This window comes from Mus caroli, chromosome 16, assembly GCF_900094665.2.
Source record: "Mus caroli chromosome 16, CAROLI_EIJ_v1.1, whole genome shotgun sequence".
Taxonomy (NCBI): domain Eukaryota; kingdom Metazoa; phylum Chordata; class Mammalia; order Rodentia; family Muridae; genus Mus; species Mus caroli.
In genome coordinates this window covers 46841926-46862632 of record NC_034585.1, presented here as the reverse complement: position 1 = coordinate 46862632, position 20707 = coordinate 46841926, and the positions used below count along the sequence as shown (strand labels likewise).

The 20707-nt window shown below is 41.6% G+C and overlaps 1 long non-coding RNA gene across 1 annotated transcript in view; it reads left to right on the top strand.

The window, feature by feature from the left end:
* LOC110311203 overlaps positions 1-20004 on the top strand; it is a 52944-nt gene extending 32940 nt beyond the window's left edge. The window contains exons 3-4 of the long non-coding RNA XR_002379940.1: positions 12458-12504; positions 19669-20004. This is a non-coding gene — a long non-coding RNA (uncharacterized LOC110311203). The remainder of the gene's footprint in view (positions 1-12457; positions 12505-19668) is intronic.
* The last annotated feature ends 703 nt before the right edge of the window (positions 20005-20707 follow it).

Sequence of the window (20707 nt, the reverse complement as noted above, 5' to 3'; positions counted from 1 at the left end):
CCAGAATATGGCATCAGAGCTCCTGGATCTGGAGTCACAGATGGTTGTGAGCCTGCACATGGGTGCTGGAGATTGGGCCAGGATCATCCTGGAAAACCAGCAAATGCTCTATCGTCTGCTTTTAAACACCTGACTGTGGGTTCCATCTTTGCTTCTCATCTCATGCCAATAAATCTGAGTCATGTTACAGGTATCAGGGAGGAAATCCAAACCAAATGGACCAGCTAACTAAACAACTGTAGAAATGTCCAGATAGAGACTCCATTAGCCAGCCCTTTCTTTTCCTCTGGAGGCCAGACAGACAGAAACTATGTTAGGTCTGAGGTTGGCTTGAAGTTTGGGGCATATCTGAATGTACCTCTAAGCGAACTCTGGTTTTGCCAAGGTCACTTTGGGACTTTTCATGGGAAATCTAGCAAGACTCTCAGCCCTCAAAGTTCTGCTCTTCAGGCATTTCAAGCTTCTGTATTCTTCACCAGCTCACAGTGTGGTGTATGGTTCAAGGAGAATTGTTTTGCACTTATATTTGAAACCCATATTCCTAGTGGGACTTCATTTTTAAGCACTACAGATTATAGGAGATGTCACTCTGTCTTTTCAGATCACCCTAGTCAAGCCTTCCTCCACTCTGAACATGGAGGGGGAGTGGGAGGGGAGGCCAGAGGATCTGCACTTTTCCATTTGCTAGTTCATTATGCCACTTCCCTGCCTTGAGCAAATCTTTTTTTCTGGTCTGTCCTTCTTCTTGGCCTGAATCTAATCTTTGGTCTCTAAATAAGCAAGCGCTCTCTGGAAAGCAGCTAGTTGATGCTTCTGACCTTCTGATTTGAGTTCAGGTCTTTTGTGTCTCTCGTGATGTTTGCAATTTACCCCCCACCCCCCCTTTTTCTTCTCCTTTGCTGTAAAGTATATGTTAGCAGCCTACGTCCACCTACACTCTAAGCAGGACAGAATGTCCCTTTCAGCTGTATTGTAAGGATCAGACATTTTTTACAGTTGAAGCAGATTTTGGCATTTTCATAGCACATGTACTTCCTTGGGCAAACAGGCAAATATAGCTTTGACATAGTGAGATATTCAAGGCTCAAAGCTACTAAGCCTGAGATCATCCATGAGGTGGGTCTGATCCATGTCGTACTTTTCAAGAAGAGAAAAGGAAGAGTAAGGGACAGAAAGAGAGAACGCAGTATGGAAAGAACTTGTCCTATGCAGGAGGCAGGCAGAAATTCTGGAGTCCTTACTGCGGCAGTCTAGGGGCCCTGCCTTCGAAGATTCCTGTAGAAAAAGAAGGCTGAGTTCCCAGTTAACTATTAAACACTTGCCTGCTTCCACCTTGTTTGAAAACAGGATTTAAAATGCATCGCCAATGATAAGACCTAGTGTGGAGACTGTTACGGATGAGGTATATAGGGTAGAATGTAGAAGGTAGGGAAGCTATCAGACATAGAAGATTATGACCCTGGGCAGAGGAATATTTATAGCTGATGGAGTTCCAGGACCAGGAGAATTGTAGGCTTATGAATTACAGACTAACAGAAGCAAGAGCTGGGCCCTTGTTCCTTGAAAACATAAAAGTGAATGTTTTACCCTTTCCTATATGGAGTTTATCACTGTCAAGTCTTCCTGCTCATGATTACTAAACTGGTCCAGAGGGGAAAAGGGAAGGAGAAGAAAATACAAGATCACCGATGAGTGACACCTTCCTGCAAAGTCCCTTCCACTCCCATCAGCACACTCTGTTACTGCGGACAGCTCCGATCTCTAGAGAGAGGTAGGAAAAAGAATTGAATTCAAATAAAAGGGAAATCATGAGAAGATAATGTACGCAAAAAGTATTTTTTTTTTTTTTTTGGTTTTTCGAGACAGGGTTTCTCTGTATAGCACTGGCTGTCCTGGAACTCACTTTGTAGACCAGGCTGGCCTCGAACTCAGAAATCCGCCTGCCTCTGCCTCCCGAGTGCTGGGATTAAAGGCATGAGCCACCACGCCTGACTGCAAAAAGTATTTTTGTGTTTAGTCTTCAATATGATTGATTTCTATAAGATTTTGTGGTATTCTACACCTTTCTCTTCTTGACTGAAATTTTATGTCTCTGCTCAAGCCTGGAGGAGAGGTTGCTAAGCAATTTAACAACATAAACAAGCAAGAGAGGTGTTCAGAGCCAATGGGAAGCAGTCTGTTCTTATATTCTTAGGCGAACAAGCTGTATTTAAAGATATTATTGCATTATTGTCTGCATGCAAATGTACTGCTATTTCTAAATGAATCGCATCTCTTTTTTGAGAGAAGCTGCCTACTGGCCATCATACAGCAATTCCAGCATTTAAAAATGTTCCCATTTCCTTAAAAATATCAACTATTGATGATAGCTTGCATAGTATGATGAGCCAGGCACAATCCTAAGCAAGGGACACTTCACAAAAGCCATTTCATTTAATCTTTATCATATTGGGAGGTAACAGCATATGGTATCCATCTTTTTAGTAGGTAAGGAAATTATCAAGTTTGAATAATTTGTCAATGATCATGCAACAGGTAGAGCCCAGTATCAATTAATTTAAGCATCCTTCAGCGTCTTCAAAGAGTGCAAAAGTTTCTATATCAGTGATGGTTAACTCAGTTGCCTGGCTTGTAGCCAAGACTTACCTTTCTTCTTTCTCAGCTAGATGCTTTGGTGACCAGTCTTTTCTTTCAGTCAATGGGTAGTTAAACTGCATTTTGTAAAGTTTGGAAAACAGTAGTTTGGGGAAGCAACACTCATCTGGTGTCTATAGCGGCTCCTCTGTTGGTTTCCAGTACATCACCTTTCTAATTGCATATCCAGAGTCAATTAACTTTGGTAATCTTCATCTATAAAATTGGAATAATATTAGCAACCTTGCAAAGTTGCTGGGGAAATGAGATTCTGTAATGTAAAGTGCCCTGCTCAATGCAGACAGCATTTGTCAGATACGAATTCCCTTCTGCATCCTTTCCTGTCATTCATGCATGAGGTGCTGGATCTGTCTTCAGAGTTGGCAATGTGTCTAAGAGAATTCTGAATGCCTTGGTTTGACATGCAGACTCCGTCCTAACTTTGGAAGGATTGTGAGACGATGAACTAAGTAGTTTTCCTGTTTGATGTAATGATGTTCAGATCTCCATACCATCTCCCACCCCATCAAAGAGATTTCATGATGACACACTCAAGATATCGGAGACTCAAGAGTTCTGCTTCGGTCCCTTCAATTGGAGTCATCTGGAATTAAAGGGCTCTTCTAGACTGGGTCATCTTTTTCTGCTAGGATGGATTTGATTGCTTTGACAAGCTCAAGCCACTCGCCTCCAGGTGGAGCTGCATGAGAGAGAGAGAGAAAATGGAGACCAAGGAAAGCAAAATAGGTTTGTTCCCCCAGAGAACCAGCCAGGGGAAGATACAATGAAACAAGAAATGGTGCATGATCCTAGGGGATTTGCTGGGAAGAGAAGTGACATGTGAACTCATTCAGCCGGTTTAATTCCGCAGGAACCTGAAGAGACTACCAATGTGTTTGGCCAGCCCAGGGTAGGATGCAAAAGAAATGAGACAAGAGTCCCCTCGGAGCTGACAGTCTGGGAGTGGCTGCTTACTGACACAGGGCTGAACCCCAGAAGACTCTGTGTAACTCAGCGATGAAACTGAGATGCAGGTGAAGGCATGGTTTCTAAGGTCAGATAGAGGCTATTAGCTTTGTGTGTGCTGCTATCTCCCAGGCACTGAATTAGATGACTCAAATAAAGGAACTCATTCGATTTAATCCTAAAAACAAACCTTTGACATGAGAGCCTGTTCTGATGGGGAGGAAATTGAAGCACGAAGATTAAATACTCTGCCAGTGATCCAATTGCAAGTGAGCTTTGCGATGCAAAGCTGACTGTGACTGTATGGAATGCTGAGCTCGCTGAAGCCATGCAGCCTCTTGCTAGCTATATTGACTAAGTTCTTCTAACTGCACCTCAGTCTCCCCATGTGACAAATGTTCTGCAGAACCCTAGACTTGGACATCCCATACTGTTTGGGGTTGACACCTTGCTTGTATTTCATATCAAGCAATCTGTCCCTCACTTTAGTCCTTAATAACCGAGCACTTCTGTTATCTAGTCATATGATATGGAGAATGCTCAGACTAGGGTGAGCTTAAGTCCCAAGGGAGGGGAGATTACTATTGCTATATCAGTTTTGTCTCTCCTGGGCATAATCTCAGTGAGCCCATGTTATAACCTTACAGTAACCCCTCACCCCATTCTGCCCTGTTTTCTTGGACTAAATTGAGTTTCTGTTACCTGTGACCAACAAATCCCCAAATAGGACAAATGTGTTCCTCATTTTGAGGAATCCATGAGATAAGGTAAATTACAAAGGGCAAAGTTGATGAGACCACAGCTATTTTATCTTTGTGAGTAAAATAGCAATTTGGTTTTTATAATTGGGTTCCAAGGTTTTCGGTTCATGGAATGTTTCATTATGTCCGAAGGAGGACATGCATAAATTTCCCTTCTGTGTGTCCTGCTGGGAATAATGAACATAGTTGATAGTCATGTCAAAATCAAGTCTTAGAGTCATCAGGTTCTTTGCATTTGAGAGAAGTCAAGGGGCTGAAGCCTGGTCATCTGGTAAGTACTTTAAATTGGGTTTTCACTGGAGCCAGACAGCACCTTTCAAAATCTTCTCTAGGGACTGAGTCTGGCTGAGTGACAGAAACTCCCTCTGAGTGACCGGCTGGCTGGCCACGCTGCTATCTCTACCTGTGTGATAATGGTTCTGAGTTAGGTTTGACCGAGGAGACTTCTTATTTGATTTGGTTCGCTTACATTTCTGCTCTGTGTCACTCAAGATCACCAAAGCAACCGCACAAGCATACAAACATGGCGGGGGAGAAATTGGTGCATCTCTGGAAGGGAAATGACAGCAAGCTTCATTCTGGGTTATTTAGTACTGGCTTTGAAAAGCACATATGCATACATGTTTGGGGGTTGGGGTGGTGGCTTTGTGTTTGTTTGGGGTCAGGCAACAACTCGCTCAGGTTAGTTCTTCTTCCACACTGTGGATCCTGGGGGTTGAATGAGACTCTCAGGGTTGGCAGCAAGTGCTTTAACCCATTGAACCTTCTCACTGGCCCTTATCCTGGCTACTTTGTCTCTAGTTTGATGAGTCCATGCTGAGCTTATGGAGAAGGCTGGAAACACTCTCTGCTGGTATTTCACCTGCCACCCGACAGGTTGCATATTGTTTTATTTATCATGGAACTCAGGGTGCCAACTCTCTCTTTGTCTCATAATCATTTCAGTATCTCCAGGGTGAAGATGGAGCCGGTTCCTGGCTCTCCTCCTGGACCCCATCCACGTTTTCCTGGGGATTCCTTTGGACCTCGCATTCTTTACCCCACAAAGGCAGTGGCAGCAGCACATTTCTGTTAGTGAGGGTTTCTTTGCCTGCGGCTGCTTTATTACTTAATGCAAACCATGTAAATTACCTGTCAGAGGGTTGCCAGTGGGCAAACTCACTCCGAATCATAACTGACTGTGCACATGGTCAGTCTGTCTACTCACTCTTTCTTCCACTCTTTCTCTCGGGGACTTCATCTATCTGTATTACTTCTGATTATTTTTTAAAGTCTTTTTTGGGGTGTTGGTACTCTTAGAGAATCTGTCTTCTAGACAGTGTGGACTTACTGCAGGGGGACTTTCAGAAGGAGGTCAAGGAGCACGGATGGAGTGTCATATAGACACCATGGTGGCTTTTAAGCCAAGCGATTTCTCAGATGAAGATGTTGAGTCTAGCTTTGTGATTGGTTCCCTACAATCATGAGTGACATCAGAAGAGAATATAACAATATCTCATACTGTGGATTCTATTGGAAACATCGGAGAAAAGTCTTTTTAGGATAGCTTTCCGAATGGTGTGTGGGGTGGAAACAGTCTTTTGCTTGCCTGTCCTGTGTGTTAGAATCTTGATGGCAAAGATTAGGTTGTGGAGCTCAGTGGTGAAGAGCACTGGCTGCTATTGCAGAGGACCTGGGTTCAGTTCCCAGCACTTACATGGCAGCTCACACAATCTGTAACTTTAGTTCTAGGGGACCTGGCACACTTTTATGGCTTCTAAAGGCATCAGGCACACACATATTGCAAAGACCTACATGCAGATAAACACTGACCCAATAAAATGTAATTTTTAAAAATCAGGTTGCACTTACCTGATGAGTAATAGATGTACAGTACAAGCCTGGGCTAACCTAGGACTTGATAAATAAATTTCTGCTTCGACAGTGAATGAAAAATACTTCAAGTAGGAAACAATGCCAGGCATTAATCCTACCTAATATCAACCCTTGTGAGGTCATAAGTCAAACTCAGTTTTATCAAGCTCTTATTATATACAAATACTAATTCCAGCTCCATCCAATACTGTTATTATCTATGGTTTGGCTGTGAAAGTGCTTTTGTGTGTTCAAATGTGTGAGTTGGTAGCACTGTTGGAGGCTGTAGAGCCCTTGGACTGAAAGAGCTAGGATGCTGGAGAGAGGGTTACAAAGATGACACCTGCATCTGGTTCCATGTGGCCTCCTGTTTTCTTATCCTCTCAGATGCTAACAGGTCACACTACAAGGTGCAGTAGCATGGGACCTCATGAAGGAGCAGCCTCTGAACTATGAATCACAGTAAAATGTTTAAGTCACTTCTGTCAGGTATTTTGCCAGTGATGAGAACAGTACCGTGTTTGGTTTGAATGAAAATGACTCCTATAGGCCCATAGGGAGTGGCACTATTGGAAAGTGTGACCTTGTGGGAGTAGGTGTGGCCTTATTGGAGGAAGTGTCTCACTGAGGGTAGGCTCTGGGGTTTCTCTTTCTGCTGCCTGCAGGGTAGTAAAACTCTGCTAGCTCTCCAACATCATGTCTGCCTGCCAGCCACCATGCTTCACTCCATGACAACAATGGACTAAACCTCTGAACTGTAAGCCAGCCCCAATTAAATGTTTTTCTGTATTAGAGTTGTGGTGGTCATGGTGTCTCTTCACAACAGTAAAACTGTAAAGAAGCCAAGTTCTCATACAAGCACCGATGTAGTTAACTCACCAGGCAGGCGATGTGTCTGTAAGTTTTTATCTGACTTTACATAGAAAGAAACTGAAGCTCACAGAGAGATTAGGGAACTCTCCAAAGGTGGCCCTGCTGGCAACGGAGGAGATGGGGATGCAAACCCAGTTGTCTCATTTCAAGTCCATGCAATGAAGCACAACCTCAGCATGGATGTTGTAGACAGCAAGGAACACATGATGGATGTGGGACTGTGAAACCCAAGATCCTTCTGCGATTAAAGGAATAATTGCTGCTTCCATGGGGTTGGGACTTCTCTGTGCCAGATCTGTTGCCCCTTGCTGTGGATGTCATACTGTTTTTTTGCCAGGGGCAGTCTATGCCAGAACGATGGATGCGGTGCACCCTGCTTGCAATATGGAGATTATTGTCTACCTCAGTTCATGAAATTTCTTGTGTTTCTCTTTAAATCCATTCCTTTCCTACCGATTTCTATGGTGACTGGCTCCCCCCAACACGTTCTGCAAAATACCTGCTTCTAATTGCCAAGCAATGCCTCTCTCTGGGTTTGTTTACATGACACTTCGGCTCTGTCTGCTTAGAACTCTGCCCTGTCTGGCCTGTTTGTGATTCTCTCCTCTATTAGCATTCTCTGCTACATCATGGCTGTGAAAAGAGCCGTATCTCCCTGCCTTTGCTACTAGGAAACATTTTAATATTGGAATCTCAGTTGAAATGTGAATGTCCCATGGTTACCTCTATGATATAATTAAATCTCTCCTGTAATAATAGCTCTGGAATATTCTGATTTGTTATAATAACTCCTATACCCAAAATGAAGTACAGGTAATACAGGAAATAAGAGTCTGATTTCTGCCATGGACACAGAGTGACAAAGAGGAATGAATGTGGCTCAGATAAACCTCATTGCACAACCCAGTTCCAGTGTACTATGTGGCATTATATTTCTATCTCTATCATCTATCTATCTATGTATCTATCTATGTATCTATCTATCTATCATCTATCCATCTATCCATTCATCCATCCATCTATCTGCACATATATAGTCTAATGATCTTTTCTCATCCATAAAACATAATAATATAACATGTTGTATACGTTCATGTGGATACGTGGATGTGTGTATGCATAGGTGGATATGTTGAGACCAGGGGCCAGACAGTGTAAGAGTATCTTTTACCTGCCTGATGTAATTGTTGTCCAGGAGGCTTACTGCCTGCATCTGCTAACCTAGACCGAGTCCTGGAAGCTTCTAATCTCTGTACAATCTAATCTAGGCCCAGAATGTTTTCGTCTTCTGAGACTTACGCTGAATATAAACTCACCTTTTCTTGTTCTTTCTGAACTCTGCCTGACTGATTCAACTCAGCTGTTTTCTCTCATACTCCTCTCCAGGCTGACTGACTCAACCTGATTTCTCTCTTTTGGCCTCTTCTGAATTGCTCTACTTGACCTCATACTATCTCTGGCAATCTGTTCTAATCTTCTGGTCCCTTCTCATTCCCTGGTCGTTCTGTCTTCACCTGTGTCCAGATTGTTCTCTTCAATCTGCCTCTGTAAAACTCTCCTGGTAAGGCTCTCTCCTTCTTTCTCCTCTCTTCTCTCTTCACTCTCTTCTCTCTTCTCTCTCTCTCTCTCTCTCTCTCTCTCTCTCTCTCTCTCTCTCTCTCTCCCTCTCTTTCTCTCAAATCTACTGTTCTGCTCTCCATGAGAGGCTGAGCCACACCCTAACTAGAAACATGTTCAAATATCCTATAACAGAAAACAGGTGTCTTCCTCGATTATTTTATAGTTTTCTTTTTAAAACAGAGTCTCTGAGTGAATCTGAAGCTTGCTGTTTAGTCAAACAGGATGGCCAGTGAGCAACTTGGATACTTGTTTCTATCACACCTCCAGGCTCTGGGTCACAGGTGACATGCCACCACACCTGACTTATTATTTGTGTTCTAAGAAGCTAAATGCAGGTCTTTATGCTTTTTTAAATGGGCACTCTACCTACTGAGTCATCTTCCCAACACCCACAGAACTTAAAATAAACATAATTATTCATTTATTTGGGAAAGGGAGCAAGTACTACACTGTGTGTGTGTGTGTGTGTGTGTGTGTGTGTGTGTAGGTCAGAGAACAGCTTGCAGAAGTTGCTCTCTCATCTACCCTGTGGATTTCAGGGTCATACTCAGGCAACGAGGCTTAGCTGCAGATGCTCTCCTGGCTGAGCCACCTTGCTGGCCCTGAACTCTTTGAAGATGTGAAACAATGGCAGATATGACAGGCTCCATATGGACTAGGTACAGCATTACTTTTCTCTTCTTTCACTAAACTTCCCATACTGCTGATACTTAGCATTTATACTTCATCTCTCTGGTACTTACTTTCCTAATTTAAAAAATGAGATGTGATCCAGGAGGATCTCTGTAAATCCAAGGGCAGACCGGGCTGTATAGCAAGACCCTGTTTCAAAATAAATAAAAGGAGAGGAAAAGGAGAGGAGGAGGAGGAGGAGGAAGAGGAAGAGGAGGAGTCTGGCATTGCCAATTGCCCATAGGCCTTAGGCCTTGATTTTGACATTCACTAAGGACGTCTATCCTTTACACATTCACTTATGGCTCCCACAGTCAATCAAATGTTTACACTAATTTGCATATGCAAGGATATGGGTGTTTAATGTGCTACACCCACGTTGGACTCCGCTTAACTTTCTGCTCCTTAGAGCTACTGATCTCAAATGCAAATTCAAGGAGACGCTGTACTCAGCTCTCCCAGACACAATACCTAAAAGCTAGTATTTACCAATTCCTGGTGATTTTATTGGCTCATCTCTCAGGAATGCACAACTGTCCCTCAAAATTATTTGTTGGTTGTAATCTGATATCCACTTTTCTGCGATTATAGCCTTTTCCTCCTCGTTCTTCAGGTATTTTGGATTATACTTTAACAATATTACAGACACAGTTGAGTACCCTTCTGATGGTAATGGCTATTTTCTTTAACATATGAAGTGAACATTTACCCATCAACAGTGATTCAGATTGACTGAATTTTATCTCACTTTTCAACCTCAACAAACACTAGAAAAGCTGAAAGATTCTGAGTGGCAGCCAACGTCTTTCATCAGAGAAACTCAAACTTCTTCCTAAACATTAATTAAACCCCACTGCATTGTAGACCAGTTGTAAGCTGATGTTTTTCTTCAAAAGAAAAACCTAAAAATGGAATTAAGCAGGTAGCAGATGTACAAGGCAGAGGGAAATGAAAATTTAAAGACACAGACTTGTGTTTGTAAATACTAAGAGCATCAACTCAAAAGAGTTTTTTTTCCTTTTTTTTTTTTTTTCTGAGACAGGGTTTCTCTGTGTAGCCCTGGCTGTCTTGGAACTCACTCTGTAGACCAGGCTGGCCTCAGGCTCAGAGATCAGCCTGCTTCTGCCTCTCAAGTTCTGGGATTAAAGGCGTGCGCCACCACTGCCTGGCAAGAGCATCACCTCTTTTTCAGTGAAATGGTATTGTCAGCTCGCCATCCCATTCTGTTGTTCTTGTGCTTCCATATAGAGCTGTTAATAACATCAACATCTTTCCACAAGATCCACTCCTTGGCTCTGATAGAGTCGTTTGCTTCTTCTCTTTATCTCCATGGTCATGGTAAGGCTGTGCTCTATAGGAAAGTGTTTCAAGGTGACAGAGATGTAGGGAGCGTTTCCAGACTGCTTCCTTGTTCATTTGGTCTATGAGAATGAAACCAGGTTGGGCCTCCTTGAAGTCATGGGATCTGAGGAATGAATATGAATGAAAGTTCTCAGATCAAAGCTTATCCTTTGAGTTGAAACTTCTAGAAGGCTCAGTAACTGATGAGGACTTCAGTGACTGTGGATACTTTGGAATGTTGCAAGTCTAGAGCTAAATTATCTTGGGTTGTCTTTAGGTCTCTTGATGTATTCCCCTGTCTTCTGTTCCTGAGCTAACATAACAGCTTTGCAACCCTCATTTGGAATGTTTCAGAGTACTAGTTCTCCAGTGAACCAGAAAGGTAAGAATGCTCTCACATGGCATCTGAGGTCTGTAGTAGAGGTTTCTTCCAGTTTGTTTCAACCCTGCCCACATAATGTTTCTGCCAATGTGTTTACAGAGTGTCTTGATTAATGCTTACCTTGTTCTATTACTACAAGAATGTCCTTAAACTGCTTCTATGTTGGAACGTGACATTTGAGGTGACCTAAATCTCTATTCCTGGCCCATGGTCATTCATATTTGGCTTCAGAATACTTTATCTCTTAGTTCCTTTGTGGTGGAAATTCTGATTTTTGCATTGACAGGTATTGCATAGCTCAGGCCTGGCTTCCAGAAAGCTTGGAGTTGTGCCGCAGGGTCGTGTGAAGAAGCAAGGGAAGTGCCATGCACGGGGGTTGGAATATAGGCACAAGTGTTCTCTCCCTGTCTCTGCCAATACTTTTTGGCTTTCTGAGACCTTTTCTCTCAAAAGATAGCTCAATTGCTGCATCTAGCTTATGTTTAGTCATCTCCATGTTGGCACAACAAAGACAAACTTACAGCCTGGGACTTGTTTCCTAGCCATTGTAAGCTACTTGGCAAGCACCAGGTCAGTAAGAGATACTGTCTCAAAAAACAGGGTGAGTCCTAAGGTAGAACACCTGAGGTTGTCCTCTGGCCTCCACTCGTGTGTGTGTGTGTGTGTGTGTGTGTGTGTGTGTGTGTGCGCGCGCGCGCGCGCGAGAGAGAGAGAGAGAGAGAGAGAGAGAGAGAGAGAGAGAGAGAGAGAGAGAGAATGAGTGTGTATTTAAGTCAGGGTTTCTATTCCTTCACAAANTGAGTGTGTATTTAAGTCAGGGTTTCTATTCCTTCACAAACATAATGACCAACAAGCAAGTTGGGGAGGAAAGGGTTTATTCAGCTTACACTTCCACATTCCTGTTCATCACCAAAGGAAATCAGGACTGAAACTCAGGCAGGTCAGGAAGCAGGAGCTGATGTAGAGGCCATGGAGAGATGTTACTTACTGGCTTGCTTCCCCTGGCTTGCTCAGCTTGCTTTCTTATAGAACCCAGGACTACCAGCCCAGGGATGGCACCACCCATAATGGGCCCTCCCACCCTTGATCACTAATTGAGAAAATGCCTTACAGCTGGATTCTCATGGAGACAGTTCCTCAATGGAGGCTCCTATCTCTGTAATAACTCCAGCTTGTGTCAAGTAGACACACAATCACCAGTAAGGGGGAGGGGGGCTCAAGTACTAAGCTTAAACTTACAACATTCTTTCTTCTGAAGCCCTCTGACTCACCCAGACAACAGCGCCCCAGCAAACAGATGTCAGTTGGCAGTTTCCTGGAAAATTTGATTGATCTTGGATCTGTTTTCTTACAGCAATACTGCAGACTGATGAAACCCGGCCTCCCACTGTCACAAGTTCTGTGACTATAGATTAAATATTTTGAGTATGGTTTCTTTACTATTATTGCATTTTGCATCTAGTCCAATATTGTCACCACAGGCATGTTAGCTATAGGTGTTGTCATCAGTGTCCTTGAAACAAGAGTAGCGCAGCTTGTCCACACTCTACACAAATAGATTTCTTATTTTTCCTTCTCCTAGACAAGGATAATAAAAAATACCTTTCACTTGAAGATATTTTCATAACCATTGACCCAAGTTTAGATTCACTTCTTTATTTGCTCATTTATTCACTCATTCAGCCAAGAGACTTCTAGAGTCTCATTGGGGATAGAAGGATAATTAAAATGAGATGCCTGGTTTCCAGGCACTGCGGGATGGGGGAGGAGGACGTGCAAACAGATGCTGGGGAGGTGAGTGCTGTGCTGGGCTGATTCCTCACTTCCTTTTATTTACCTATGAGGACAGGAGGCAGCAGAGAAGACCTTCTCAAGGTCACAAGGAGTGGAAGGGTAATTTCCAGACTTCTGGTTACTAAGCCACAGAGGTTTTATCTATTGTGCTTTTGAAATTTTTAAAATGAGAAGTTCTCCAAAGTGTAGCTCAGAACACAGCAGTACCAGCATCATTTCAGAACTTGTTAGACATGCAAATTTTCAGGCTCCACCTCGGTAATGCAGAACTGAAAATTGGAGGGTGGGACCTAGGAATATATTTTTTTTCCAAAAGGCTTCCAACAGTGAAATTTGGATGCTCAATAAAGTTTGAAACCATTGCTCTCTATCAGGGCTTCCAAAAACTTGCATGTGCATAAGAGACGCACTTGGGACCTTATTAAAATGCAGATTTACACTCAGTAGTTCTGAGGAAAGTTTTCTGATTTGCATTTCTAACAAGCTCCCTGGCTATGCCTGTGCTTCTGGTCTCTGAGACCTTACTTAAAGGGTAAAAATATACAGGGAGTTAATACCAGTGGAGAGGACTGTTTAAGCTCGGCTGATGAGTAAGCTGGGGTGTCAAGTGAACTCAATAAAATTGCTGCCTGTCATCCTAGAGCTTAAAAAGTGGCACAGATAACACTCACTCAGGTAGATAAAAATTTAAGGCTATGAAAGCCATCAACTGCTGTGTGTGTGTGTGTGTGTGTTTGTGTGTGTGAAGGCATACATTCACAGAGTGTACATATTTAGACATAGCATTACAGATTTGCAGCTTTCTTATTGAGATACTGATTTGCAGGGATTAGATATTAAAAACCAGGTGGAAGTCAATAATATTTTTCTAATCTCTCTGTGTGTGTATATATATATACACACACACATATATATATACATATATATGTATGTATATATATATATACACACACACATATATATGCTGTTGTATACGAATGTATATGTACTTACACACACACACACATATATATGTGTGTGTGTATATATATGTAGGTAGATAGATAGTTTATATAATATATTTTATTTTTATAACACATTATATATTCTTATAATGTAATATATTATATATAGTTTATATTACATATATATAATATGTATTTATATATCATTTTTACTGGTAGATTAATAGATAACTATCAAATTGCTTCTTATGTCCATTTGGATTTACCTTAGACAAAATATTAGTACAAGTAATTTTAAGACAGACCAGAACAAGTAAGTTGGATGTACAAGGGTCAAGATCCCATAGGCAAGTACTCAGACATAAAGCAGCCCAAGATGGTGAATATCATTAAATGATATAGAATATCACTAAAGGTACATTAAGGGAAAACTCCTAATGGTCAAAAGGATAAAATCTCTGGCCTGAGTCAATCACTAACCCTATCAATCCTGTAGCCAATGGGCCACCCAGAGGAAGGCAGGTTCACCTTAAGTCATTCTAAAAATATAGGAGTAATAATTAGCTTTTTAATGATATAGTGTACTTTTTCTTCCCAGAATACCCAACCCCTAGTTCTATCTCTTCCAGAGCATAGGTATAAACTCTTCAGGAAACTCTTGCTTTTCCTTATCTTCTATTACATTTCTAAGCATGATGCTTTCCTTTCTGCTTTGTCCATCAAATAGGAGTTTAAGGGAAGATATGTATGGTGCTAAAAGTTCATTTTAGGTCATATGGGGCCATGTTATGTGCAGACATTTGACCAAATGTATTTTGGGTATCACTGTAGTAAGAAACCCAAGAGAAACCACAGAACAAAGGAAAGTTTCTTTTGGCTGATGGTTTCAGGGCTTTGACCTATGATTACTTGACCCTGCTACTGTTGAGACAGAACATCATGACAGGGAGGACACTGTGGAGAAAAACTCTTTCTCATGGCGGATGGAGAGCAAAGAACAAGCAAGGAACAGGCCAGGAACAAAGTATATCTTTTAAGACCTTACCCTCAGTGACTTGCTTTATCCTGTTAGGCCCCACCATATGAAGTTCTACCACCTTCTAACAGTCCATTAAAATACAAATCTATCATTGGCTTATCACTGATTCATAGAAGAGCGAGCCATCAACCTGAATCTTTAGAAGACATTTCAAATACACACCAAACCAGATGTCTGTGAGGGTATTTTTTTTTTTTATAATCTTAACATCTGAACTGGTAGACTCTTATGAATGGTCCTGACCTGTGTGTGTGTGGGGGGGGGAGGGGTTCATCCAATCGTTTGAAGACTGGAATAGCACAAAAATGCTAAGAGAGAATTCCTTCCAGTTGATCTGAAACATTACTCTTTCGTTGTTTTTGGACATGCACCGTTGCTCTTCAGGCTCTCACTTCTTCTGACTTGGACTGGAATGCGCCATTGGCTCTCCCAGGTCTACAGAGGTTTGATGGCAGATCTTGGTACTTCTCAGCATTTACGATAGAATGAAACAATTCCTTTAAAAGTTACTGGTGTAACATGGAGGAATCAAGGGAGAACTGACCTGGATGTCTCCTCCTTGAAGAGTAGCTTTCACAGTATCTGAAGATGCTACACAAGCTGCCAAGGGAGAGAAGCAATCAATAATCCTTACTAAATATAAAGCTTGTGAACCACCACAACAGTATGGCAAGATATCCCCAGGGGTGCAATAATGGTGTTTATATCTTGAGGGCAACCAACAGCTGTCTGTCTATGACTTATGGTCTACTCACCCAGAGGGAACTCATGCCTAGTACTATAAATCTAGCCAACTCCTTATAGTTGGTAAGGTCATGGACCCTAAAGAAAACCAACTACTGTCACTTTCCTAAAGTATTATTTTAACTGCACAAATGCTTATCCTTATGCCCACAGGAGAATGTAGCTCTTAACCTCATGAAAGAAAGTTCCTTTTACAGCAGACAGACACCATTACAGAAAGTCATAGCTAGTCAAAACAGCTAGCTATGGGGCACCCATCCCCAAATGACACATCTATAACACCTTCTAAGGTTCATGGGATATGATGAAAGAGGGAGTAGAAAGATTATAAGAGCCAGAGGAATAGTACATCTGTTGTGAGAAAATGTCTCCTATATATGACAGAGAATCTGTGGAGAGGAATTTTAATCTAGCAACATGGCTGCTCTGGCTGGAATATAAGCACGCCCTTCATACACACTTTTAATCCCTAACAATGTAGGTAAAGTTAGTTTGTAGAAGGAAGCAACCATGTTGGATACTGCCATCTAGTTGAGGGCGGACAAAGTGATGAATCAGAGAAAGATTTGACAGAATGAGTCAGAGATAGACCACACCCAACACTTAGGAGAACAGTGCAGAAAGGAGAGGCGACTTAAGAGAGCAATGCAGAGAGAGAGGGAGGGAAGGCAGTTTTGCTGGGTCAGTTTTACAGAGACAGGTTGAAGGTGAAAACAGAATGAGCCAGAGAATGAAAAGGAGCCAGAAGATTAGAACAAATTGCTAGAGTTAGTTTCAGGCCAAGCAGCGAAATTCAGCCAGAAGCTAAGAGAAGCCAGTTTGCATCAATCAGCTTGGAGAGGAGTTTGGGCCATAACAGATGAATTGAATCAGCCAGACGGAATTCTAAAATAACTAGAAATGGTGAGTTTATTCATCAGTAAGCCTGTGAGGTGGCAGTTAAATCAGGTGAATAAAGGTTACATTTACAGATCTGCATTAAGGTAGTCTCCAAAATGTGGTCTCCTGAACAAAACCTGTGTAATGGAAGTACCAACTGACATGCCACTATGAACTGGGAAAATTTCATAAGACCTTAACACTGGTTCAGAGCTATAGGCAATCAACAGCTGCTAAGAGAACCAGTCTTCGGCAGGGATGAACCTCCTGATAGGTTATTGATCCCAGCCTTTAAGTCAGCCTTAAACATATACATGTGAGCAAAACCAGAAAGACCCAGAAGACTATTTGTATATTTGTGTGTGGATACACACACATATATAATGATAATTAAATAAAAGGTATTGAATTTGAGAGGGAGCCAGGAAGGAACAGAAAAGAAGTTAGTTGGACAGAAGAGAGGAAAGGGTAGAAATCATATAAATACAGTACTCATACATGAAATTATTAACAATTTTGTAAGTGTGTGTGTTGTTATTGTTCTTGCTTCATTTCTCTGGGGCAGCCCTGTCTAACCCAGGTGGAAAGTCAAATAGTTGTTAGAATTGTACATTTGGACAGGAAATATTCCAGACAAGTTTACTGTCTCCGACTCTCCTCATTGGCTAAAAAGAAGTACTGTTAATGATTTACTTACAGCTGTGGGCAGTGAAACACAACAGATGATGCCTCAAGTAGGGAATGTGTTTACAGAAGGTCAGAGTTAGTCAGTCTCTTGCTGTTGAGGTAAGCCAGTCATGACACTAAAGCCCAGAGTCTTTCAATCTTACTAATTTATCATCCCAGACTTAGAGTTCCTTAACATTGTAAAATTTCTGCTACACTTTCAAATGCCAAGTGTAAATCCTAAACAACATAAAACAGAAGGCAAAGACCAAGATTAAGAATCCAAATCATACGGTAAACAAGTTCCCTCTAAAGTAAAGACATTATATACTATAATTCCATTTCTTGATTGTATGGGAAAGCATTTTTAAAATAAGTTTTTGTTTTACTGTATTTTTTGGAACAGAGTTTCATGTAGCCCAATTTTGGGCTCAACAGATGTCAGAAGATGACCTTGAACTCATGAGTTGTCTGTCTCTACCACCTAAGCCGTAAGACCACAAGCCCAGTTCACATATTTCTGGGAATCAACTCTAGGGCTTTGGCCTAGGAAAGTATTCTACCGACTGAGCTACATCCCTGTCCCGGAAAGTGATTTTAAATTGGACACCTGGGCTTTGAATAAACTGATAAGAAATAATTGGGGTGGTAGGTAAATACTGGGTAGACAGTGATTGAGTGGACATTTCATGATATGTATCTTTTCCCCAATGTATTCCATATTCTTTTATTCCAAGACATTTTCTTATTTCTGAGATTCTAATGTAATTACCTTTCTCCCTTTCCTTCCTCTAAGCCCTCACACAAACCCCTCTCTGTTCTCCTCCAAGTTCATGGCCTCTTTTTTCCTCAGTTGTTATTACATGCACATATGTATTTATATATGTGCATATATACATATACACATACACATATAGAAAGATATCCCTAAAAATAACCCGTTGAGTCCATATAATGTTACTTGTATGCTTTTGGAGTTGTTTGGCACTGTACAACCATTGTTTTCCTCTTCCATGGGAGGACCGCCTCTCCTACTCCCACTTTTACTCAGTTACCTGTGGTCTTAGCATAGGTTTGAGGCACTATGAGTCTTTTTTGGTCCACTTTAGCATGTTATTCGCGTCATTATTGTTCAGCTCACATTTATAAGGTCAAGATGGTCATGTGGGTAAGACTTTTACAGGTATAGCTCCTGATGTCATCAGGAGACACAATCTCACAGAAAAATAGTTTTAATGACACCAGATGATGCCAGGGAATGGTGACAACTCACAGTCCTATCTGGCTATGACACCTATGAATCACATCAATGACCAGCATGGCACAATAACCCTATGGTTCCAGTCGTGGCATATATACCTTGGTGGTAACCAGCATCTCTCTCATTTTACTTAAAATTTGCTCAACAAGAGGGATACCATGCCTGGAACTGTAACCCTGGCTAACTAGTCAGTGATAGTGAAATTGTGATTATTGAAGAAGACTCTACAACTACTAGTTTACTAAACCAGTATAATCCTCAACACCAGATTACAAACACGATGCATATCCTAAAGGGGATCTTTGAGGAGGTGCATTTGAATGGTAGGATGAAGGGGGAGCTGTATGAGAGTTCACCGAGGAACTCCCAAGAAGTTTGGAAGCACAGCTAAAGAGTTTTACTAGATTAGATGACCGTAACAACTTTTATATGTTTTTAAGGGAGGGTAGAATTGCCCGGTTCAAATTAATGTTCCGTCTTTGAGGTCTGAAACATGCCATTCTGCCCAATCCTCACTCCCTGCCCCCCACGACTCTTTGAGGGAACAAGAGCAGTGCTGAGTGACAAAGGCTACAGCTTTATTTGACTTTTCCTTATTAGTGGACCAAGTTGTTTCTCAATTCAGTTTAATTTGAGAGAGATGGTCGGCAAGGTCTCTGGGCAATTGAAAAATCTATTATGGAGGTGACCCTTTTGATATAGCATTACTTTAACCACCATTAAAGGGAAAAGGGACCATCTTCCCAGTTTTCACAGCAGCCTCTGCTTGGAGCTGTGAAATCTATAATACTCTATAAAACAAATGGCCGTGTTATATCAGAAGCTGGCGCAACTCTGAGAGAAGCTTCATAAAAAATCATTTGCACCAGCCTGGAAGGATAAGACTTCAACTGACACAGACACTGAAATACTTCAAGACCCTGCGCCATCAGAGAATGCTTAAATTATCTTGAAAAGACATATCTTATTATGTCATAAAGACTGGCTTACCTACGTTATAAAGAAAAATGCTCCAGAAAAATGGTGGTGAAATAAGTTTTCTTGTATGCTGCATTGGCTTTCTGTTTCTTCCTGATCCAATATCTAGAAAACATCATTTCTCCAAGTCGTTCAGAGTCAGTGATTTTTTTTTAAATCTGGGTCCTAAGACATCCTTTTTGTCGTTGTGTGTTTTGTGAACATCACCTTCTTTACCTGCTGGCATTATGAACAGTCCAATTTCATTCTCTCACTGACAGGTATAAAGGTGGCAGTCTCTTCTTTCACCTTCATCTTGGCAAGAGTGTCAGGATTTGTTTCTCTTTGAGTTGACATCTGTATGTTTGGAGGAAGAGGGGGAAGATGAACAACAAAATCTGGAAAGGAGATAAAGAATGTGGTGCTGGAGCATGGACCTGGGAGCGGAGCAATCAGCAGTGCTGCCAGCTGTGAGAAGTTTCTAATAAGGAAATTAGAACATGATCATTTCTGGCTATGTGACTCCAGTTCTAAATAGGTTTTACAAATAGATTGTGATTGAGCCTGGAAACACAAACAAATTGGCTTTGTAGAATAAAGGCTGAACTACATTTTGGTTAAAGAATTAAAAATGCTTTTGTGGGAAGTTCTCTGGGAGAATGGGGGCTATTTTAATGACAGCATATGCATTTCAGAAACAAGCTGGCTCATGTGGGAAGCTGAGAGCAGGGTCTAAGACTAAGTTCCCCGCCCCCCATGGGATTCCTAAAATAACACAGTATTAAGGCTAGGGGCTACATATCTGAAATTTCCTGTCTAGATTTGGGAAGAAGGTGTTGAGGTAGTGCTTCAGATCAAATACTTTTCTGAAAGCATAGAAACTGAACTTGAGTTGAGAGCTCCAACTCCCATGTTACAAACCAGACAGGCATACTGGCTGACTACCCATCTTTTAGGAGACAAGAAAAGGGATCCCTGGGTCAAGCATATGGCCAGCTCTGAGTTCAGCGAGAGACCCTGACTCATAAATAAAGTAGACAATGATTGAGCAAGACATATGAAAGTTACTGTCTCCAAACATACACGGCCACACACACATTCATTCACACATGCATGTATGTATGCATCACACACAACACATATATGCAAAATAAAGATAAGAAGGAAGAACAAAGTGTGGGTGCTTTGGTCCTTCTTAGAAGGAGAACAAAATACTCACAGGAGCAAATATGAAGATAAAGTGTGGAGCAGAGACTAAAGGAAAGGCCATCCAGAGACTGTCCCACCTGGGAATTCATCCCATATACAGTTACCAAACCC